Raw genomic sequence first — 20,203 nt, 5'->3', positions numbered from 1 at the left:
CCCCCTCACCATAGTTTGTCAAATGTTTAAACAACTGAACTTATATTCAAGGTTTGTTTCTCTTCATATGTTTTACTGGTTTACATTTGTCTCAGCAACCTGTTGAATGATTCTTCTGCTTTCAAAACAAAATGACAACAGGATGAATGCACACACTTGAAAATACAATACATGCAATGTTATGCATCATAGTGATGCAACCTCCTTTCAGTTTCATACTGCATGTCAATTGATATCCTTACTGAAATGCACACCTTCTCAAGATTGCGCTTGACTGGCGTGTCAGGCACTCAATTACAGCTGTTTTATCAAGACAATGTGATCGTTTTGTAAAATATAGTTCCGGTCTGGTGTGGCACCCCAGCTAATGCACAACGTTGCCACAACGTTGCCACAACGTGGCGTGTTAGCAGGGACTTTCTGCGACACGCTGGTATGTCCCGGGCTTTAGAGTAGAGAGACAGTTCAACTGTAAGTATGAACGGCAGAAACGGATATTGCCTTCCCTTTAAGTAGAGCGTCAGGGAAAGTCTCACTTGCTTACGGCCATACTAGCCTGAATACGCCCGATCTCGTCCGATCTCGGAAGCCAAGCAGGCTCGGGCCTGGTCAGTACTTGAATAGGAGACCGCCTGGGAATACCAGGTGCTTTAAGCTTTTGCACCTTTGACACACCAGAGGGTGACAAATCACGATTTTTAACTTTGGATACACACAATTTCATCATTATTTCAGATTTGACTTCCCCAAATACACAGGCATACAATACATTTTGTTCTCCAACGTAAACGGTCCCTAGTAACTAGGGTACATTCGTAAATAAATTGAGCATCATGGCTAGAAGTGACTAAATGTTGCCTAATCTTTCTCATCAAGAAATGACACAATTACAGCAACACAAAAAGGAACTCCACCGGACAAAGTTCAGTGCTCACAAGGAGCCTCATTCAACACACACGGTTCCATTCCCATTCATGCAAAGCACGAAAGTGTAAAACTTGGGAACATACTTGAGAGCAAAGATCACATTCAATCTCATTCAAGGCACGGATGTGAATGCAACGGGATGAAATTACTGAAATGATGCCTGCCCTCGAACTGTGATGATGGACTACCCGACTCGCCAATAATATTGGGTTCTGGTGTATTGAAATACAGGAGCTGCTGGATTTGTGTGTTTTCTTACCCCCTCACCATAGTTTGTCAAATGTTTAAACAACTGAACTTATATTCAAGGTTTGTTTCTCTTCATATGTTTTACTGGTTTACATTTGTCTCAGCAACCTGTTGAATGATTCTTCTGCTTTCAAAACAAAATGACAACAGGATGAATGCATACACTTGAAAATACAATACATGCAATGTTATGCATCATAGTGATGCAACCTCCTTTCAGTTTCATACTGCATGTCAATTGAAATCCTTACTGAAATGCACACCTTCTCAAGATTGCGCTTGACTGGCGTGTCAGGCACTCAATTACAGCTGTATTATCAAGACAATGTGTTCGTTTTGTAAAATATAGTTCCGGTCTGGTGTGGCACCCCAGCTAACGCACAACGTTGCCACAACGTTTCGTGTTAGCAGGGACTGTCTGCGGCGCGCTGGTGTGTCCCGGGCTTTAGAGTAGAGAGACAGTTCAACTGTAAGTATGAACGGCAGAAACGGATATTGCCTTCCCTTTAAGTAGAGCGTCAGGGACAGCCTCCCTGGCTTACGGCCATACTAGCCTGAATACGCCTGATCTCGTCCGATCTCGGAAGTTAAGCAGGCTCGGGCCTGGTCAGTACTTGGATGGGAGACTGCCTGGGAATACCAGGTGCTGTAAGCTTTTGCATCTTTTACACACCAGAGGGCGACAAATCACGAGTTTTAACTTTGGATACACGCAATTTCATCATTATTTCAGATTTGACTTCCCCAAATACACAGGCATACAATAGATCTTGTTCTCCAACGTAAACGGTCCCTAGTAACTAGGGTACATTCGTAAATAATTTGAGCATCATGGCTAGAATTGACTAAATGTTGCCTAATCTTTCTCATCAAGAAATGACACAATTACAGCAACACAAAAAGGAACTCCACCGGACAAAGTTCAGTGCTCACAAGGAGCCTCATTCAACACACACGGTTCCATTCCCATTCATGCAAAGTACGAAAGTGTAAAACTTGGGAACATACTTGAGAGCAAAGATCACATTCAATCTCATTCAAGGCACGGATGTGAATGCAACGGGATGAAATTACTGAAATGATGCCTGCCCTCGAACTGTGATGATGGACTACCCGACTCGCCAATAATATTGGGTTCTGGTGTATTGAAATACAGGAGCTGCTGGATTTGTGTGTTTTCTTACCCCCTCACCATAGTTTGTCAAATGTTTAAACAACTGAACTTATATTCAAGGTTTGTTTCTCTTCATATGTTTTACTGGTTTACATTTGTCTCAGCAACCTGTTGAATGATTCTTCTGCTTTCAAAACAAAATGACAACAGGATGAATGCACACACTTGAAAATACAATACATGCAATGTTATGCATCATAGTGATGCAACCTCCTTTCAGTTTCATACTGCATGTCAATTGAAATCCTTACTGAAATGCACACCTTCTCAAGATTGCGCTTGACTGGCGTGTCAGGCACTCAATTACAGCTGTATTATCAAGACAATGTGTTCGTTTTGTAAAATATAGTTCCGGTCTGGTGTGGCACCCCAGCTAACGCACAATGTTGCCACAACGTGGCGTGTTAGCAGGGACTGTCTGCGGCGCGCTGCTGTGTCCCGGGCTTTAGAGTAGAGAGACAGTTCAACTGCAAGTATGAACGGCAGAAACGGATATTTCCTTCCCTTTGAGTAGAGTGTCAGGGACAGCCTCCCTGACTTACGGCCATACTATCCTGAATATGCCCGATCTCGTCCGATCTCGGAAGCCAAGCAGGCTCGGGCCTGGTCAGTACTTGGATGGGAGACCGCCTGGGAATACCAGGTGCTGTAACCTCTTGCACCTTTTACACACCAGAGGGCGACAAATCACGAGTTTTAACTTTGGATACACACAATTTCATCATTATTTCAGATTTTACTTCCCCAAATACACAGGCATAAAATAGATCTTGTTCTCCAACGTAAACGGTCCCTAGTAACTAGCGTACATTCGTAAATAAATTGAGCATCATGGCTAGAAGTGACTAAATGTTGCCTAATCTTTCTCATCAAGAAATGACACAATTACAGCAACACAAAAAGGAACTCCACCGGACAAAATTCAGTGCTCACAAGGAGCCTCATTCAACACACTCGGTTCCATTCCCATTCATGCAAAGCACGAAAGTGTAAAACTTGGGAACATACTTGAGAGCAAAGATCACATTCAATCTCATTCAAGGCACGGATGTGAATGCAACGGGATGAAATTACTGAAATGATGCCTGCCCTCGAACTGTGATGATGGACTACCCGACTCGCCAATAATATTGGGTTCTGGTGTATTGAAATACAGGAGCTGCTGGATTTGTGTGTTTTCTTACCCCCTCACCATAGTTTGTCAAATGTTTAAACAACTGAACTTATATTCAAGGTTTGTTTCTCTTCATATGTTTTACTGGTTTACATTTGTCTCAGCAACCTGTTGAATGATTCATCTGCTTTCAAAACAAAATGACAACAGGATGAATGCACACACTTGAAAATACACTACATGCAATGTTATGCATCATAGTGATGCAACCTCCTTTCAGTTTCATACTGCATGTCAATTGAAATCCTTACTGAAATGCACACCTTCTCAAGATTGCGCTTGACTGGCGTGTCAGGCACTCAATTACAGCTGTTTTATCAAGACAATGTGTTCGTTTTGTAAAATATAGTTCCGGTCTGGTGTGGCACCCCAGCTAACGCACAACGTTGCCACAACGTTGCCACAACGTGGCGTGTTAGCAGGGACTGTCTGCGGCGCGCTGGTGTGTCCCGGGCTTTAGAGTAGAGAGACAGTTCAACTGTAAGTATGAGCGGCAGAAACGGATATTGCCTTCCCTTTAACTAGAGCGTCAGGGACACCCTCCCTGGCTTACGGCCATACTAGCCTGAATACGCCCGATCTCGTCCGATCTCGGAAGCTAAGCAGGCTCGGGCCTGGTCAGTACTTGGATGGGAGACCGCCTGGGAATACCAGGTGCTGTAAGCTTTTGCATCTTTTACACACCAGAGGGCGACAAATCACGAGTTTTAACTTTGGATACACGCAATTTCATCATTATTTCAGATTTGACTTCCCCAAATACACAGGCATACAATAGATCTTGTTCTCCAACGTAAACGGTCCCTAGTAACTAGGGTACATTCGTAAATAAATTGAGCATCATGGCTAGAAGTGACTAAATGTTGCCTAATCTTTCTCATCGAGAAATGACACAATTACAGCAACACAAAAAGGAACTCCACCGGACAAAGTTCAGTGCTCACAAGGAACCTCATTCAACACACACGGTTCCATTCCCATTCATGCAAAGCACGAAAGTGTAAAACTTGGGAACATACTTGAGAGCAAAGATCACATTCAATCTCATTCAAGGCACGGATGTGAATGCAACGGGATGAAATTACTGAAATGATGCCTGCCCTCGAACTGTGATGATGGACTACCCGACTCGCCAATAATATTGGGTTCTGGTGTATTGAAATACAGGAGCTGCTGGATTTGTGTGTTTTCTTACCCCCTCACCATAGTTTGTCAAATGTTTAAACAACTGAACTTATATTCAAGGTTTGTTTCTCTTCATATGTTTTACTGGTTTACATTTGTCTCAGCAACCTGTTGAATGATTCTTCTGCTTTCAAAACAAAATGACAACAGGATGAATGCACACACTTGAAAATACAATACATGCAATGTTATGCATCATAGTGATGCAACCTCCTTTCAGTTTCATACTGCATGTCAATTGAAATCCTTACTGAAATGCACACCTTCTCAAGATTGCGCTTGACTGGCGTGTCAGGCACTCAATTACAGCTGTATTATCAAGACAATGTGTTCGTTTTGTAAAATATAGTTCCGGTCTGGTGTGGCACCCCAGCTAACGCACAACGTTGCCACAACGTTTCGTGTTAGCAGGGACTGTCTGCGGCGCGCTGGTGTGTCCCGGACTTTAGAGTAGAGAGACAGTTCAACTGCAAGTATGAGCGGCAGAAACGGATATTGCCTTCCCTTTAAGTAGAGCGTCAGGGACACCCTCCCTGGCTTACGGCCATACTAGTCTGAATACGCACGATCTCGTCCAATCTCGGAAGCTAAGCAGGCTCAGGCCTGGACAGTACTTGGATGGGAGACCGCCTGGGAATACCAGGTGCTGTAAGCTTTTGCATCTTTTACACAACAGAGGGCGACAAATCACGAGTTTTAACTTTGGATACACGCAATTTCATCATTATTTCAGATTTGACTTCCCCAAATACACAGGCATACAATAGATCTTGTTCTCCAACGTAAACGGTCCCTAGTAACTAGGGTATATTCATAAATAAATTGAGCATCATGGCTAGAAGTGACTAAATGTTGCCTAATCTTTCTCATCGAGAAATGACACAATTACAGCAACACAAAAAGGAACTCCACCGGACAAAGTTCAGTGCTCACAAGGAGCCTCATTCAACACACACGGTTCCATTCCCATTCATGCAAAGCACGAAAGTGTAAAACTTGGGAACATACTTGAGAGCAAAGATCACATTCAATCTCATTCAAGGCACGGATGTGAATGCAACGGGATGAAATTACTGAAATGATGCCTGCCCTCGAACTGTGATGATGGACTACCCGACTCGCCAATAATATTGGGTTCTGGTGTATTGAAATACAGGAGCTGCTGGATTTGTGTGTTTTCTTACCCCCTCACCATAGTTTGTCAAATGTTTAAACAACTGAACTTATATTCAAGGTTTGTTTCTCTTCATATGTTTTACTGGTTTACATTTGTCTCAGCAACCTGTTGAATGATTCTTCTGCTTTCAAAACAAAATGACAACAGGATGAATGCACACACTTGAAAATACACTACATGCAATGTTATGCATCATAGTGATGCAACCTCCTTTCAGTTTCATACTGCATGTCAATTGAAATCCTTACTGAAATGCACACCTTCTCAAGATTGCGCTTGACTGGCGTGTCAGGCACTCAATTACAGCTGTTTTATCAAGACAATGTGTTCGTTTTGTAAAATATAGTTCCGGTCTGGTGTGGCACCCCAGCTAACGCACAACGTTGCCACAACGTTTCGTGTTAGCAGGGACTGTCTGCGGCGCGCTGGTGTGTCCCGGACTTTAGAGTAGAGAGACAGTTCAACTGCAAGTATGAGCGGCAGAAACGGATATTGCCTTCCCTTTAAGTAGAGCGTCAGGGACACCCTCCCTGGCTTACGGCCATACTAGTCTGAATACGCACGATCTCGTCCGATCTCGGAAGCTAAGCAGGCTCAGGCCTGGACAGTACTTGGATGGGAGACCTCCTGGGAATACCAGGTGCTGTAAGCTTTTGCATCTTTTACACAACAGAGGGCGACAAATCACGAGTTTTAACTTTGGATACACGCAATTTCATCATTATTTCAGATTTGACTTCCCCAAATACACAGGCATACAATAGATCTTGTTCTCCAACGTAAACGGTCCCTAGTAACTAGGGTATATTCATAAATAAATTGAGCATCATGGCTAGAAGTGACTAAATGTTGCCTAATCTTTCTCATCGAGAAATGACACAATTACAGCAACACAAAAAGGAACTCCACCGGACAAAGTTCAGTGCTCACAAGGAGCCTCATTCAACACACACGGTTCCATTCCCATTCATGCAAAGCACGAAAGTGTAAAACTTGGGAACATACTTGAGAGCAAAGATCACATTCAATCTCATTCAAGGCACGGATGTGAATGCAACGGGATGAAATTACTGAAATGATGCCTGCCCTCGAACTGTGATGATGGACTACCCGACTCGCCAATAATATTGGGTTCTGGTGTATTGAAATACAGGAGCTGCTGGATTTGTGTGTTTTCTTAACCCCTCACCATAGTTTGTCAAATGTTTAAACAACTGAACTTATATTCAAGGTTTGTTTCTCTTCATATGTTTTACTGGTTTACATTTGTCTCAGCAACCTGTTGAATGATTCTTCTGCTTTCAAAACAAAATGACAAAAGGATGAATGCACACACTTGAAAATACACTACATGCAATGTTATGCATCATAGTGATGCAACCTCCTTTCAGTTTCATACTGCATGTCAATTGAAATCCTTACTGAAATGCACACCTTCTCAAGATTGCGCTTGACTGGCGTGTCAGGCACTCAATTACAGCTGTTTTATCAAGACAATGTGTTCGTTTTGTAAAATATAGTTCCGGTCTGGTGTGACACCCCAGCTAACGCACAACGTTGCCACAACGTTGCCACAACGTGGCGTGTAAGAAGGGACTGTCTGCGGCGCGCTGGTGTGTCCCGGGCTTTAGAGTAGAGAGACAGTTCAACTGTAAGTATGAACGGCAGAAACGGATATTGCCTTCCCTTTAAGTAGAGCGTCAGGGACAGCCTCCCTGGCTTACGGCCATACTAGCCTGAATACGCCCGATCTCGTCCGATCTCGGAAGCCAAGCAGACTCGGGCCTGGTTAGTACTTGGATGGGCGACCGCCTGGGAATACCAGGTGCTGTAAGCTTTTGCACCTTTTACACACCAGAGGGCGACAAATCACGAGTTTTAACTTTGGATACACGCAATTTCATCATTATTTCAGATTTTACTTCCCCAAATACACAGGCATACAATAGATCTTGTTCTCCAACGTAAACGGTCCCTAGTAAATAGGGTACATTCGTCAATAAATTGAGCATCATGGCTAGAAGTGACTAAATGTTGCCTAATCTTTCTCATCAAGAAATGACACAATTACAGCAACAAAAAAGGAACTCCACCGGACAAAGTTCAGTGCTCACAAGGAGCATCATTCAACACACACGGTTCCATTCCCATTCATGCAAAGCACGAAAGTGTAAAACTTGGGAACATACTTGAGAACATACTTGAGAGCAAAGATCACATTCAATCTCATTCAAGGCACGGATGTGAATGCAACGGGATGAAATTACTGAAATGATGCCTGCCCTCGAACTGTGATGATGGACTACCCGACTCGCCAATAATATTGGGTTCTGGTGTATTGAAATACAGGAGCTGCTGGATTTGTGTGTTTTCTTACCCCCTCACCATAGTTTGTCAAATGTTTAAACAACTGAACTTATATTCAAGGTTTGTTTCTCTTCATATGTTTTACTGGTTTACATTTGTCTCAGCAACCTGTTGAATGATTCTTCTGCTTTCAAAAACAAATGACAACAGGATGAATGCACACACTTGAAAATACAATACATGCAATGTTATGCATCATAGTGATGCAACCTCCTTTCAGTTTCATACTGCATGTCAATTGAAATCCTTACTGAAATGCACACCTTCTCAAGATTGCGCTTGACTGGCGTGTCAGGCACTCAATTACAGCTGTATTATCAAGACAATGTGTTCGTTTTGTAAAATATAGTTCCGGTCTGGTGTGGCACCCCAGCTAACGCACAACGTTGCCACAACGTGGCGTGTTAGCAGGGACTATCTGCGGCGCGCTGGTGTGTCCCGGACTTTAGAATAGAGAGACAGTTCAACTGCAAGTATGAGCGGCAGAAACGGATATTGCCTTCCCTTTAAGTAGAGCGTCAGGGACAACCTCCCTGGCTTACGGCCATACTAGCCTGAATACGCCCGATCTCGTCCGATCTCGGAAGCTAAGCAGGCTCGGGCCTGGTCAGTACTTGGATGGGAGACCGCCTGGGAATACCAGGTGCTGTAAGCTTTTGCATCTTTTACACACCAGAGGGCGACAAATCACGAGTTTTAACTTTGGATACACGCAATTTCATCATTATTTCAGATTTGACTTCCCCAAATACACAGGCATACAATAGATCTTGTTCTCCAACGTAAACGGTCCCTAGTAACTAGGGTACATTCGTAAATAAATTGAGCATCATGGCTAGAAGTGACTAAATGTTGCCTAATCTTTCTCATCGAGAAATGACACATTTACAGCAACACAAAAAGGAACTCCACCGGACAAAGTTCAGTGCTCACAAGGAGCCTCATTCAACACACACGGTTCCATTCCCATTCATGCAAAGCACGAAAGTGTAAAACTTGGGAACATACTTGAGAGCAAAGATCACATTCAATCTCATTCAAGGCACGGATGTGAATGCAACGGGATGAAATTACTGAAATGATGCCTGCCCTCGAACTGTGATGATGGACTACCCGACTCGCCAATAATATTGGGTTCTGGTGTATTGAAATACAGGAGCTGCTGGATTTGTGTGTTTTCTTATTCCCTCACCATAGTTTGTCAAATGTTTAAACAACTGAACTTATATTCAAGGTTTGTTTCTCTTCATATGTTTTACTGGTTTACATTTGTCTCAGCAACCTGTTGAATGATTCTTCTGCTTTCAAAACAAAATGACAACAGGATGAATGCACACACTTGAAAATACAATACATGCAATGTTATGCATCATAGTGATGCAACCTCCTTTCAGTTTCATACAGCATGTCAATTAAAATCCTTACTGAAATGCACACCTTCTCAAGATTGCGCTTGACTGGCGTGTCAGGCACTCAATTACAGCTGTTTTATCAAGACAATGTGTTCGTTTTGTAATATATAGTTCCGGTCTGGTGTGGCACCCCAGCTAACGCACAACGTTGCCACAATGTTGCCACAACGTGGCGTGTTAGCAGGGACTGTCTGCGGCGCGCTGGTGTGTCCCGGGCTTTAGAGTAGAGAGACAGTTCAACTGTAAGTATGAACGGCAGAATCGGATATTGCCTTCCCTATAAGTAGAGCGTCAGGGACAGCCTCCCTGGCTTACGGCCATACTAGCCTGAATACGCCCGATCTCGTCCGATCTCGGAAGCTAAGCAGGCTCGGGCCTGGTCAGTACTTGGATGGGAGACCGCCTGGGAATACCAGGTGCTGTAAGCTTTTGCATCTTTTACACACCAGAGGGCGACAAATCACGAGTTTTAACTTTGGATACACGCAATTTCATCATTATTTCAGATTTGACTTCCCCAAATACACAGGCATACAATAGATCTTGTTCTCCAACGTAAACGGTCCCTAGTAACTATGGTACATTCGTAAATAAATTGAGCATCATGGCTAGAAGTGACTAAATGTTGCCTAATCTTTCTCATCGAGAAATGACACAATTACAGCAACACAAAAAGGAACTCCACCGGACAAAGTTCAGTGCTCACAAGGAGCCTCATTCAACACACACGGTTCCATTCCCATTCATGCAAAGCACGAAAGTGTAAAACTTGGGAACATACTTGAGAGCAAAGATCACATTCAATCTCATTCAAGGCACGGATGTGAATGCAACGGGATGAAATTACTGAAATGATGCCTGCCCTTGAACTGTGATGATGGACTACCCGACTCGCCAATAATATTGGGTTCCGGTGTATTGAAATACAGGAGCTGCTGGATTTGTGTGTTTTCTTACCCCCTCACCATAGTTTGTCAAATGTTTAAACAACTGAACTTATATTCAAGGTTTGTTTCTCTTCATATGTTTTACTGGTTTACATTTGTCTCAGCAACCTGTTGAATGATTCTTGTGCTTTCATAACAAAATGACAACAGGATGAATGCACACACTTGAAAATACAATACATGCAATGTTATGCATCATAGTGATGCAACCTCCTTTCAGTTTCATACTGCATGTCAATTGAAATCCTTACTGAAATGCACACCATCTCAAGATTGCGCTTGACTGGCAAGTCAGGCACTCAATTACAGCTGTTTTATCAAGACAATGTGTTCGTTTTGTAAAATATAGTTCCGGTCTGGTGTGGCACCCCAGCTAACGCACAACGTTGCCACAACGTTTCCACAACGTGGCGTGTTAGCAGGGACTGTCTGCGGCGCGCTGGTGTGTCCCGGGCTTTAGAGTAGAGAGACAGTTCAACTGTAAGTATGAACGGCAGAAACGGATATTGCCTTCCCTTTAAGTAGAGCGTCAGGGACAACCTCCCTGGCTTACGGAAAATACTAGCCTGAATACGCCCGATCTCGTCCGATCTCTGAAGCCAAGCAGGCTCGGGCCTGGTCAGTACTTGGATGGGAGACCGCCTGGGAATAGCAGGTGCTGTAAGCTTTTGCACCTTTTACACACCAGAGGGCGACAAATCACGAGTTTTAACTTTGGATACACACAATTTCATCATTATTTCAGATTTTACTTCCCCAAATACACAGGCATACAATAGATCTTGTTCTCCACCGTAAACGGTCCCTAGTAACTAGGGTACATTCGTAAATAAATTGAGCATCATGGCTAGAAGTGACTAAATGTTGCCTAATCTTTCTCATCGAGAAATGACACAATTACAGCAACACAAAAAGGATCTCCACCGGACAAAGTTCAGTGCTCACAAGGAGCCTCATTCAACACACACGGTTCCATTCCCATTCATGCAAAGCACGAAAGTGTAAAACTTGGGAACATACTTGAGAGCAAAGATCACATTCAATCTCATTCAAGGCACGGATGTGAATGCAACGGGATGAAATTACTGAAATGATGCCTGCCCTCGAACTGTGATGATGGACTAACCGACTCGCCAATAATATTGGGTTCTGGTGTATTGAAATACAGGAGCTGCTGGATTTGTGTGTTTTCTTACCCCCTCACCATAGTTTGTCAAATTTTTAAACAACTGAACTTATATTCAAGGTTTGTTTCTCTTCATATGTTTTACTGGTTTACATTTGTCTCAGCAACCTGTTGAATGATTCTTCTGCTTTCAAAACAAAATGACAACAGGATGAATGCACACACTTGAAAATACAATACATGCAATGTTATGCATCATAGTGATGCAACCTCCTTTCAGTTTCATACTGCATGTCAATTGAAATCCTTACTGAAATGCACACCTTCTCAAGATTGCGCTTGACTGGCGTGTCAGGCACTCAATTACAGCTGTATTATCAAGACAATGTGTTCGTTTTGTAAAATATAGTTCCGGTCTGGTGTGGCACCCCAGCTAACGCACAACGTTGCCACAACGTGGCGTGTTAGCAGGGACTATCTGCGGCGCGCTGGTGTGTCCCGGACTTTAGAATAGAGAGACAGTTCAACTGCAAGTATGAGCGGCAGAAACGGATATTGCCTTCCCTTTAAGTAGAGCGTCAGGGACAACCTCCCTGGCTTACGGCCATACTAGCCTGAATACGCCCGATCTTGTCCGATCTCGGAAGCTAAGCAGGCTCGGGCCTGGTCAGTACTTGGATGGGAGACCGTCTGGGAATACCAGGTGCTGTAAGCTTTTGCATCTTTTACACACCAGAGGGCGACAAATCACGAGTTTTAACTTTGGATACACGCAATTTCATCATTATTTCAGATTTGACTTCCCCAAATACACAGGCATACAATAGATCTTGTTCTCCAACGTAAACGGTCCCTAGTAACTAGGGTACATTCGTAAATAAATTGAGCATCATGGCTAGAAGTGACTAAATGTTGCCTAATCTTTCTCATCGAGAAATGACACATTTACAGCAACACAAAAAGGAACTCCACCGGACAAAGTTCAGTGCTCACAAGGAGCCTCATTCAACACACACGGTTCCATTCCCATTCATGCAAAGCACGAAAGTGTAAAACTTGGGAACATACTTGAGAGCAAAGATCACATTCAATCTCATTCAAGGCACGGATGTGAATGCAACGGGATGAAATTACTGAAATGATGCCTGCCCTCGAACTGTGATGATGGACTACCCGACTCGCCAATAATATTGGGTTCTGGTGTATTGAAATACAGGAGCTGCTGGATTTGTGTGTTTTCTTACCCCCTCACCATAGTTTGTCAAATGTTTAAACAACTGAACTTATATTCAAGGTTTGTTTCTCTTCATATGTTTTACTGGTTTACATTTGTCTCAGCAACCTGTTGAATGATTCTTCTGCTTTCAAAACAAAATGACAACAGGATGAATGCACACACTTGAAAATACAATACATGCAATGTTATGCATCATAGTGATGCAACCTCCTTTCAGTTTCATACTGCATGTCAATTGAAATCCTTACTGAAATGCACACCTTCTCAAGATTGCGCTTGACTGGCGTGTCAGGCACTCAATTACAGCTGTTTTATCAAGACAATGTGTTCGTTTTGTAATATATAGTTCCGGTCTGGTGTGGCACCCCAGCTAACGCACAACGTTGCCACAATGTTGCCACAATGTTGCCACAACGTGGCGTGTTAGCAGGGACTGGCTGCGGCGCGCTGGTGTGTCCCGGGCTTTAGAGTAGAGAGACAGTTCAACTGTAAGTATGAACGGCAGAAACGGATATTGCCTTCCCTTTAAGTAGAGCGTCAGGGACAGCCTCCCTGGCTTACGGCCATACTAGCCTGAATACGCCCGATCTCGTCCGATCTCGGAAGCCAAGCAGGCTCGGGCCTGGTCAGTACTTGGATGGGAGACCGCCTGGGAATACCAGGTGCTGTAAGCTTTTGCATCTTTTACACACCAGAGGGCGACAAATCACGAGTTTTAACTTTGGATACACGCAATTTCATAATTATTTCAGATTTGACTTCCCCAAATACACAGGCATACAATAGATCTTGTTCTCCAACGTAAACGGTCCCTAGTAACTAGGGTACATTCGTACATAAATTGAGCATCATGGCTAGAAGTGACTAAATGTTGCCTAATCTTTCTCATCGAGAAATGACACAATTACAGCAACACAAAAAGGAACTCCACCGGACAAAGTTCAGTGCTCACAAGGAGCCTCATTCAACACACACGGTTCCATTCCCATTCATGCAAAGCACGAAAGTGTAAAACTTGGGAACATACTTGAGAGCAAAGATCACATTCAATCTCATTCAAGGCACGGATGTGAATGCAACGGGATGAAATTACTGAAATGATGCCTGCCCTCGAACTGTGATGATGGACTACCCGACTCGCCAATAATATTGGGTTCTGGTGTATTGAAATACAGGAGCTGCTGGATTTGTGTGTTTTCTTACCCCCTCACCATAGTTTGTCAAATGTTTAAACAACTGAACTTATATTCAAGGTTTGTTTCTCTTCATATGTTTTACTGGTTTACATTTGTCTCAGCAACCTGTTGAATGATTCTTCTGCTTTCAAAACAAAATGACAACAGGATGAATGCACACACTTGAAAATACAATACATGCAATGTTATGCATCATAGTGATGCAACCTCCTTTCAGTTTCATACTGCATGTCAATTGAAATCCTTACTGAAATGCACACCTTCTCAAAATTGCGCTTGACTGGCGTGTCAGGCACTCAATTACAGCTGTTTTATCAAGACAATGTGTTCGTTTTGTAATACATAGTTCCGGTCTGGTGTGGCACCCCAGCTAACGCACAACGTTGCCACAATGTTGCCACAACGTGACGTGTTAGCAGGGACTGTCTGCGGCGCGCTGGTGTGTCCCGGGCTTTAGAGTAGAGAGACAGTTCAACTGTAAGTATGAACGGCAGAAACGGATATTGCCTTCCCTTTAAGTAGAGCGTCAGGGACAGCCTCCCTGGCTTACGGCCATACTAGCCTGAATACGCCCGATCTCGTCCGATCTCGGAAGCCAAGCAGGCTCGGGCCTGGTCAGTACTTGGATGGGAGACCGCCTGGGAATACCAGGTGCTGTAAGCTTTTGCATCTTTTACACACCAGAGGGCGACAAATCACGAGTTTTAACTTTGGATACACGCAATTTCATCATTATTTCAGATTTGACTTCCCCAAATACACAGGCATACAATAGATCTTGTTCTCCAACGTAAACGGTCCCTAGTAACTAGGGTACATTCGTAAATAAATTGAGCATCATGGCTAGAAGTGACTAAATGTTGCCTAATCTTTCTCATCGAGAAATGACACAATTACAGCAACACAAAAAGGAACTCCACCGGACAAAGTTCAGTGCTCACAAGGAGCCTCATTCAACACACACGGTTCCATTCCCATTCATGCAAAGCACGAAAGTGTAAAACTTGGGAACATACTTGAGAGCAAAGATCACATTCAATCTCATTCAAGGCACGGATGTGAATGCAACGGGATGAAATTACTGAAATGATGCCTGCCCTCGAACTGTGATGATGGACTACCCGACTCGCCAATAATATTGGGTTCTGGTGTATTGAAATACAGGAGCTGCTGAATTTGTGTGTTTTCTTACCCCCTCACCATAGTTTGTCAAATGTTTAAACAACTGAACTTATATTCAAGGTTTGTTTCTCTTCATATGTTTTACTGGTTTACATTTGTCTCAGCAACCTGTTGAATGATTCTTCTGCTTTCAAAACAAAATGACAACAGGATGAATGCACACACTTGAAAATACAATACATGCAATGTTATGCATCATAGTGATGCAACCTCCTTTCAGTTTCATACTGCATGTCAATTGAAATCCTTTCTGAAATGCACACCTTCTCAAGATTGCGCTTGACTGGCGTGTCAGGCACTCAATTACAGCTGTTTTATCAAGACAATGTGTTCGTTTTGTAAAATATAGTTCCGGTCTGGTGTGGCACCCCAGCTAACGCACAACGTTGCCACAACGTTTCGTGTTAGCAGGGACTGTCTGCGGCGCGCTGGTGTGTCCCGGACTTTAGAGTAGAGAGACAGTTCAACTGCAAGTATGAGCGGCAGAAACGGATATTGCCTTCCCTTTAAGTAGAGCGTCAGGGATAGCCTCCCTGGCTTACGGCCATACTAGCCTGAATACGCCCGATCTCGTCCGATCTCGGAAGCTAAGCAGGCTCGGGCCTGATCAGTACTTGGATGGGAGACCGCCTGGGAATACCAGGTGCTGTAAGCTTTTGCATCTTTTACACACCAGAGGGCGACAAATCACGAGTTTTAACTTTGGATACACGCAATTTCATCATTATTTCAGATTTGACTTCCCCAAATACACAGGCATACAATAGATCTTGTTCTCCAACGTAAACGGTCCCTAGTAACTAGGGTACATTCGTAAATAAATTGAGCATCATGGCTAGAATTGACTAAATGTTGCCTAATCTTTCTCATCGAGAAATGAAACAATTACAGCAACACAAAAAGGAACTCCACTGGTCAAAGTTCAGTGCTCACAAGGAGCCTCATTCAACACACACGGTTCCATTCCCATTCATGCAAAGCACGAAAGTGTAAAACTTGGGAACATACTTGAGAGCAAAGATCACATTCAATCTCATTCAAGGCACGGATGTGAATGCAACGGGATGAAATTACTGAAATGATGCCTGCCCTCGAACTGTGATGATGGACTACCCGACTCGCCAATAATATTGGGTTCTGGTGTATTGAAATACAGGAGCTGCTGGATTTGTGTGTTTTCTTACCCCCTCACCATAGTTTGTCAAATGTTTAAACAACTGAACTTATATTCAAGGTTTGTTTCTCTTCATATGTTTTACTGGTTTACATTTGTCTCAGCAACCTGTTGAATGATTCTTCTGCTTTCAAAACAAAATGACAACAGGATGAATGCACACACTTGAAAATACAATACATGCAATGTTATGCATCATAGTGATGCAACCTCCTTTCAGTTTCATACTGCATGTCAATTGAAATCCTTACTGAAATGCACACCTTCTCAAAATTGCGCTTGACTGGCGTGTCAGGCACTCAATTACAGCTGTTTTATCAAGACAATGTGTTCGTTTTGTAATACATAGTTCCGGTCTGGTGTGGCACCCCAGCTAACGCACAACGTTGCCACAATGTTGCCACAACGTGACGTGTTAGCAGGGACTGTCTGCGGCGCGCTGGTGTGTCCCGGGCTTTAGAGTAGAGAGACAGTTCAACTGTAAGTATGAACGGCAGAAACGGATATTGCCTTCCCTTTAAGTAGAGCGTCAGGGACAGCCTCCCTGGCTTACGGCCATACTAGCCTGAATACGCCCGATCTCGTCCGATCTCGGAAGCCAAGCAGGCTCGGGCCTGGTCAGTACTTGGATGGGAGACCGCCTGGGAATACCAGGTGCTGTAAGCTTTTGCATCTTTTACACACCAGAGGGCGACAAATCACGAGTTTTAACTTTGGATACACGCAATTTCATCATTATTTCAGATTTGACTTCCCCAAATACACAGGCATACAATAGATCTTGTTCTCCAACGTAAACGGTCCCTAGTAACTAGGGTACATTCGTAAATAAATTGAGCATCATGGCTAGAAGTGACTAAATGTTGCCTAATCTTTCTCATCGAGAAATGACACAATTACAGCAACACAAAAAGGAACTCCACCGGACAAAGTTCAGTGCTCACAAGGAGCCTCATTCAACACACACGGTTCCATTCCCATTCATGCAAAGCACGAAAGTGTAAAACTTGGGAACATACTTGAGAGCAAAGATCACATTCAATCTCATTCAAGGCACGGATGTGAATGCAACGGGATGAAATTACTGAAATGATGCCTGCCCTCGAACTGTGATGATGGACTACCCGACTCGCCAATAATATTGGGTTCTGGTGTATTGAAATACAGGAGCTGCTGAATTTGTGTGTTTTCTTACCCCCTCACCATAGTTTGTCAAATGTTTAAACAACTGAACTTATATTCAAGGTTTGTTTCTCTTCATATGTTTTACTGGTTTACATTTGTCTCAGCAACCTGTTGAATGATTCTTCTGCTTTCAAAACAAAATGACAACAGGATGAATGCACACACTTGAAAATACAATACATGCAATGTTATGCATCATAGTGATGCAACCTCCTTTCAGTTTCATACTGCATGTCAATTGAAATCCTTTCTGAAATGCACACCTTCTCAAGATTGCGCTTGACTGGCGTGTCAGGCACTCAATTACAGCTGTTTTATCAAGACAATGTGTTCGTTTTGTAAAATATAGTTCCGGTCTGGTGTGGCACCCCAGCTAACGCACAACGTTGCCACAACGTTTCGTGTTAGCAGGGACTGTCTGCGGCGCGCTGGTGTGTCCCGGACTTTAGAGTAGAGAGACAGTTCAACTGCAAGTATGAGCGGCAGAAACGGATATTGCCTTCCCTTTAAGTAGAGCGTCAGGGATAGCCTCCCTGGCTTACGGCCATACTAGCCTGAATACGCCCGATCTCGTCCGATCTCGGAAGCTAAGCAGGCTCGGGCCTGATCAGTACTTGGATGGGAGACCGCCTGGGAATACCAGGTGCTGTAAGCTTTTGCATCTTTTACACACCAGAGGGCGACAAATCACGAGTTTTAACTTTGGATACACGCAATTTCATCATTATTTCAGATTTGACTTCCCCAAATACACAGGCATACAATAGATCTTGTTCTCCAACGTAAACGGTCCCTAGTAACTAGGGTACATTCGTAAATAAATTGAGCATCATGGCTAGAATTGACTAAATGTTGCCTAATCTTTCTCATCGAGAAATGACACAATTACAGCAACACAAAAAGGAACTCCACTGGTCAAAGTTCAGTGCTCACAAGGAGCCTCATTCAACACACACGGTTCCATTCCCATTCATGCAAAGCACGAAAGTGTAAAACTTGGGAACATACTTGAGAGCAAAGATCACATTCAATCTCATTCAAGGCACGGATGTGAATGCAACGGGATGAAATTACTGAAATGATGCCTGCCCTCGAACTGTGATGATGGACTACCCGACTCACCATTAATATTGGGTTCTGGTGTATTGAAATACAGGAGCTGCTGGATTTGTGTGTTTTCTTACCCCCTCACCATAGTATGTCAAATGTTTAAACAACTGAACTTATATTCAAGGTTTGTTTCTCTTCATATGTTTTACTGGTTTATATTTGTCTCAGCAACCTGTTGAATGATTCGTCTGCTTTCAAAACAAAATAACAACAGGATGAATGCACACACTTGAAAATACAATACATGCAATGTTATGCATCATAGTGATGCAACCTCCTTTCAGTTTCACACTGCATGTCAATTGAAATCCTTACTGAAATGCACACGTTCTCAAGATTGCGCTTGACTGGCGTGTCAGGCACTCAATTACAGCTGTATTATCAAGACAATGTGTTCGTTTTGTAAAATATAGTTCCGGTCTGGTGTGGCACCCCAGCTAACGCACAACGTTGCCACAACGTGGCATGTTAGCAGGGACTGTCTGCGGCGCGCTGGTGTGTCCCGGGCTTTAGAGTAGAGAGATAGTTCAACTGTAAGTATGAACGGCAGAAACGGATATTGCCTTCCCTTTAAGTAGAGCGTCAGGGACAGCCTCCCTGGCTTACGGCCATACTAGCCTGAATACGCCCGATCTCGTCCGATCTCGGAAGCTAAGCAGGCTCGGGCCTGGTCAGTACTTGAATGGGAGACCGCCTGGGAATACCAGGTGCTGTAAGCTTTTGCACCTTTTACACAACAGAGGGCGACAAATCACGAGATTTAACTTTGGATACACGCAATTTCATCATTATTTCAGATTTTACTTCCCCAAATACACAGGCATACAATAGATCTTGTTCTCCAACGTCAACGGTCCCTAGTAACTAGTGTACATTCATAAATAAATTGAGCATCATGGCTAGAAGTGACTAAATGTTGCCTAATCTTTCTCATCAAGAAATGACAAAATTACAGCAACACAAAAAGGAACTCCACTGGACAAAGTTCAGTGCTCACAAGGAGCCTCATTCAACACACACGGTTCCATTCCCATTCATGCAAACCACGAAAGTGTAAAACTTGGGAATATACTTGAGAGTAAAGATCACATTCAATCTCATTCAAGGCACGGATGTGAATGCAACGGGATGAAATTACTGAAATGATGCCTGCCCTCGAACTGTGATGATGGACTACCCGACTCGCCAATAAAATTGGGTTCTGGTGTATTGAAATACAGAAGCTGCTGGTTGTGTGTTTTCTTACCCCCTCACCATAGTTTGTCAAATGTTTAAACAACTGAACTTATATTCAAGGTTTGTTTCTCTTCATATGTTTTACTGGTTTACAATTGTCTCAGCAACCTGTTGAATGATTCTTCTGCTTTTTAAACAAAATGAC

The 20,203-nt window shown here is 43.3% G+C and overlaps 16 non-coding genes and 1 pseudogene across 16 annotated transcripts; all 17 read left to right on the top strand.

Moving 5' to 3' along the window:
- Positions 1-538: 538 nt before the first annotated feature.
- On the top strand, positions 539-657 carry LOC136743313 (5S ribosomal RNA). Its single transcript, XR_010815416.1, has one exon. It is a non-coding gene; the product is annotated as a 5S ribosomal RNA (ribosomal RNA).
- Positions 658-1,712: 1,055 nt separating this feature from the next.
- Positions 1,713-1,831, top strand: LOC136743184 (5S ribosomal RNA). The gene has a single exon (XR_010815293.1). It is a non-coding gene; the product is annotated as a 5S ribosomal RNA (ribosomal RNA).
- A 1,055-nt stretch (positions 1,832-2,886) lies between these two features.
- Positions 2,887-3,005, top strand: LOC136743339 (5S ribosomal RNA). The gene has a single exon (XR_010815432.1). It is a non-coding gene; the product is annotated as a 5S ribosomal RNA (ribosomal RNA).
- A 1,066-nt stretch (positions 3,006-4,071) lies between these two features.
- Positions 4,072-4,190, top strand: LOC136743020 (5S ribosomal RNA). The gene has a single exon (XR_010815139.1). It is a non-coding gene; the product is annotated as a 5S ribosomal RNA (ribosomal RNA).
- Positions 4,191-5,245: 1,055 nt separating this feature from the next.
- LOC136743297 (5S ribosomal RNA) lies at positions 5,246-5,364 on the top strand. Its single transcript, XR_010815402.1, has one exon. It is a non-coding gene; the product is annotated as a 5S ribosomal RNA (ribosomal RNA).
- A 1,055-nt stretch (positions 5,365-6,419) lies between these two features.
- Positions 6,420-6,538, top strand: LOC136743205 (5S ribosomal RNA). The gene has a single exon (XR_010815313.1). It is a non-coding gene; the product is annotated as a 5S ribosomal RNA (ribosomal RNA).
- A 1,066-nt stretch (positions 6,539-7,604) lies between these two features.
- LOC136743203 (5S ribosomal RNA) lies at positions 7,605-7,723 on the top strand. Its single transcript, XR_010815311.1, has one exon. It is a non-coding gene; the product is annotated as a 5S ribosomal RNA (ribosomal RNA).
- Positions 7,724-8,789: 1,066 nt separating this feature from the next.
- On the top strand, positions 8,790-8,908 carry LOC136743019 (5S ribosomal RNA). The gene has a single exon (XR_010815138.1). It is a non-coding gene; the product is annotated as a 5S ribosomal RNA (ribosomal RNA).
- Positions 8,909-9,974: 1,066 nt separating this feature from the next.
- On the top strand, positions 9,975-10,093 carry LOC136743018 (5S ribosomal RNA). The gene has a single exon (XR_010815137.1). It is a non-coding gene; the product is annotated as a 5S ribosomal RNA (ribosomal RNA).
- A 1,066-nt stretch (positions 10,094-11,159) lies between these two features.
- LOC136743357 (uncharacterized) lies at positions 11,160-11,279 on the top strand (annotated as a pseudogene).
- Positions 11,280-12,334: 1,055 nt separating this feature from the next.
- LOC136743209 (5S ribosomal RNA) lies at positions 12,335-12,453 on the top strand. The gene has a single exon (XR_010815317.1). It is a non-coding gene; the product is annotated as a 5S ribosomal RNA (ribosomal RNA).
- Positions 12,454-13,530: 1,077 nt separating this feature from the next.
- LOC136743110 (5S ribosomal RNA) lies at positions 13,531-13,649 on the top strand. Its single transcript, XR_010815224.1, has one exon. It is a non-coding gene; the product is annotated as a 5S ribosomal RNA (ribosomal RNA).
- Positions 13,650-14,715: 1,066 nt separating this feature from the next.
- Positions 14,716-14,834, top strand: LOC136743109 (5S ribosomal RNA). Its single transcript, XR_010815223.1, has one exon. It is a non-coding gene; the product is annotated as a 5S ribosomal RNA (ribosomal RNA).
- A 1,055-nt stretch (positions 14,835-15,889) lies between these two features.
- LOC136743073 (5S ribosomal RNA) lies at positions 15,890-16,008 on the top strand. The gene has a single exon (XR_010815189.1). It is a non-coding gene; the product is annotated as a 5S ribosomal RNA (ribosomal RNA).
- A 1,066-nt stretch (positions 16,009-17,074) lies between these two features.
- Positions 17,075-17,193, top strand: LOC136743108 (5S ribosomal RNA). The gene has a single exon (XR_010815222.1). It is a non-coding gene; the product is annotated as a 5S ribosomal RNA (ribosomal RNA).
- Positions 17,194-18,248: 1,055 nt separating this feature from the next.
- On the top strand, positions 18,249-18,367 carry LOC136743072 (5S ribosomal RNA). Its single transcript, XR_010815188.1, has one exon. It is a non-coding gene; the product is annotated as a 5S ribosomal RNA (ribosomal RNA).
- Positions 18,368-19,422: 1,055 nt separating this feature from the next.
- Positions 19,423-19,541, top strand: LOC136743089 (5S ribosomal RNA). The gene has a single exon (XR_010815204.1). It is a non-coding gene; the product is annotated as a 5S ribosomal RNA (ribosomal RNA).
- The last annotated feature ends 662 nt before the right edge of the window (positions 19,542-20,203 follow it).

This window comes from Amia ocellicauda, unplaced genomic scaffold (genome assembly GCF_036373705.1).
Source record: "Amia ocellicauda isolate fAmiCal2 unplaced genomic scaffold, fAmiCal2.hap1 HAP1_SCAFFOLD_77, whole genome shotgun sequence".
Taxonomy (NCBI): domain Eukaryota; kingdom Metazoa; phylum Chordata; class Actinopteri; order Amiiformes; family Amiidae; genus Amia; species Amia ocellicauda.
The sequence above is the reverse complement of the archived record's forward strand: the minus strand, read 5'-3'. Positions and strand labels throughout refer to the sequence as shown.